Below are 2,767 nucleotides of genomic sequence, written 5' to 3' on the forward strand. Positions count from 1 at the left end.
AACATGTTATGTATTCAGAAACGAATTTTAAAAGACTCAACAATTGATCGAAATGATTCTGGAAAAGCCTTTTATAAGAGAGCACAAAGTAGACCATATGTAGTATATATTGTGTTAAGCATACAGTCGTGTCGTAAGACTGAATAGCATGTAAACATATGGTGTTAATAAGAAATGTTGGTATTCATATTGGTGAACCAAACAAGGTGCCGTAACAGTTTGGTTCACGGATTTTTTTGTATGCAGACTTTTCAATAGGTAAGTGGGAAAAAAAATACATATTTTGTGCACATTTTACCATGAATTTAAGTTGGAAGGCATTTAAATAAAAATTTTCATTAATTTCATTTTAATAAAGCAACATAAAACTGAAACTCACACAATTTTACTTGGACAATTTTAGTTTTTCTGTTTGTAATTAAAAAAAGTACACAATTATTGATGTGTACAGTTCCGCATACTTTTGAAAAATATTACCATAATTAATAGTTTATGAAGAGTATCCGTTAACTAAATACATTCTGATTATTTTCCAAAAAAACACTCCACATGCGCACATGCGCAAACACAAACGTTTCCATTTACCACGATAAGGGTTGATAGCGAAGCATCTTGAAAGACAGAAAAACACCGTTTCACAAACATGGCTTTCAAAACCTTTCTATCCCTTGATCATTGTAAATGTTAACAAAAGGGGCAGAGAAAGGAGAGAAGTTAAGCGGCATTAACCAACGTAATAAACCAGTTACAGTAAAACCTTGGATTGCGAGTAACTTGGTCTGCGAGTGTTTTGCAAGACGAGCAAATTTTTTAAATAAATATGAATTTGATAAACGAGCGAGGTCTTGCAATACGAGTAGTACGTATACGCTTTGTCTGCCGAGCGTTACGTGATCACAACTGATATGCGAGTGCTTTGGATTCCAAACACGTCCAAGGTTTTACTGTATATTTAAACAGGCGCATGGTGAGTGAGTACTCATTTAAACTGTTGCTGTGTCATTACGCACTGCTGCCAGAGCGGCAACGAACGGTGCCTCACGAAACAAGATAAAATCTCCGCAGTAAACGCGGCGCTGGGACACAATGGCCCTGCCACTAGTCGGCTGTGGGAAAGCACTATGGTTGACGTGATATCGTCTTTTTTCGCGGTACGATATATCACATTTTATTCCATGACTATAGCCGCGAAATCATTTTTCCACAACTTTGCAATTGTATTTCACGCTTTTATTATTTAGTTTGTGTGCTCTGCTGTACTTTTGTCGTGTGAATAAAGACTAATTTAACATTACTTAACTGCATTTCACTCAACATAAGCCTGCCCCGCCTTCAATCTATTACAACTTTACAATCCACAATGCTTATAACGCACAAGCTATAAACTAATCTTGGTGGCTCGCACAAATATTGTCAAACTCCGTGGGCGTTGAAGTGTCATGCCCTGGCGTGCCAGGAGAAGGCAGGACAGCAAATGTGGACACCATCTGTTCCATCTGTATTGGAGAGTGTTGTCCCTTCACGTGCGTGGGATTTCTCTGGGTGTTCCGGTTTCCACCGACGTGGAAACATTCATTCATTGACAAATAACACCCAATTATATAGAGGACTCCAGAGCTTGGGAAGCATTTGGCACCAGTTCACCGCCTGGCCACCTTTCCCACTCGTCCGTGGTTAATCCTCGCGCCTCCAAGCCATTCTCTCTCTCTCTCTTCGAGAGTGAGTGAATACTGCATGACGCGTTACAAGTTTATTATTGTTAGAAACCAAAGTAACAAATAAATTAGCCAACTATCAATTGCCATTCCTAGAATTTCCATGGTGTAATTTACTCTGAGAAACGTTTCTCAAAGCATCAATATGATGAATGCAGTTACTTATTTGCAAATTGAATGACTGAGGTGTGTTAGTCATTCCATTTAGATTATTGGGAAATAGATAATTTTTATAAAATAAAATGAGCAGTGAAAAATACGATATCTAACCATTTTGTGTAAAAATAATGGGCTTATTAAAACGATAATCGTGGATCTTATATCTTGCGATATATCAGAGTATCACCATAAAATACATTTCCGATTATTAATTTAATATCGTATCGTTAATGCTAATTTCATCTCACAATGGCTGATGAACCACAGACAAGCTGGAAGGCTGCCAGGCACTGAGCCAGTGTCAACAATTGCTCTGCAGTTTTCGCTCTAAGGTAAGAAGATGTGCTGAGCCAATGAGTGTTTATGCAAGTCGGAGGAAACCGGACCACCCCGAGAAAACCCCACGCACAATCGTATCACGCACAGAAGCGACAGATGATATCAATGCCCACTTTGCTCCACTGCATTCTGCTGACCAAGCCAGGGTTATTGCATTTCGATGCTCACGGGAAGAGTCAGGACATTTTGTTGTCTATCTCTGATCAACGAACCCTCGGCTCCACGGTGCTGGATTACAGGCAACCATCGTAGACACGCGGTTGTCAGCGCGGTTGTCATCACATTGACGATGACCAACATGGTGACGTCACACTGCAGGTGCGCCCGTCTCGTCTCGCCGTGCAGGTTCAGTGTCGCCAAGGTTCACAGCTGCCCCTCCCTCCCGAGGGTCGATGTCACGCTCGGCAAACGTGGAGGTAATGAAGTGGTGAAGGCTTGCTGTGGGAAGGCTAAAGAATGGACTTGTTCGGGTTTAGAGGGACGGGGTGGCAATAGTATCCACCAATCTCGCACCTCCTGTTGGCTACGTACGGTGCGAAAGAAGTTCAACATAC

Source organism: Lampetra fluviatilis, chromosome 3 (genome assembly GCF_964198595.1).
Source record: "Lampetra fluviatilis chromosome 3, kcLamFluv1.1, whole genome shotgun sequence".
NCBI classification, from domain to species: Eukaryota; Metazoa; Chordata; class Hyperoartia; order Petromyzontiformes; family Petromyzontidae; genus Lampetra; species Lampetra fluviatilis.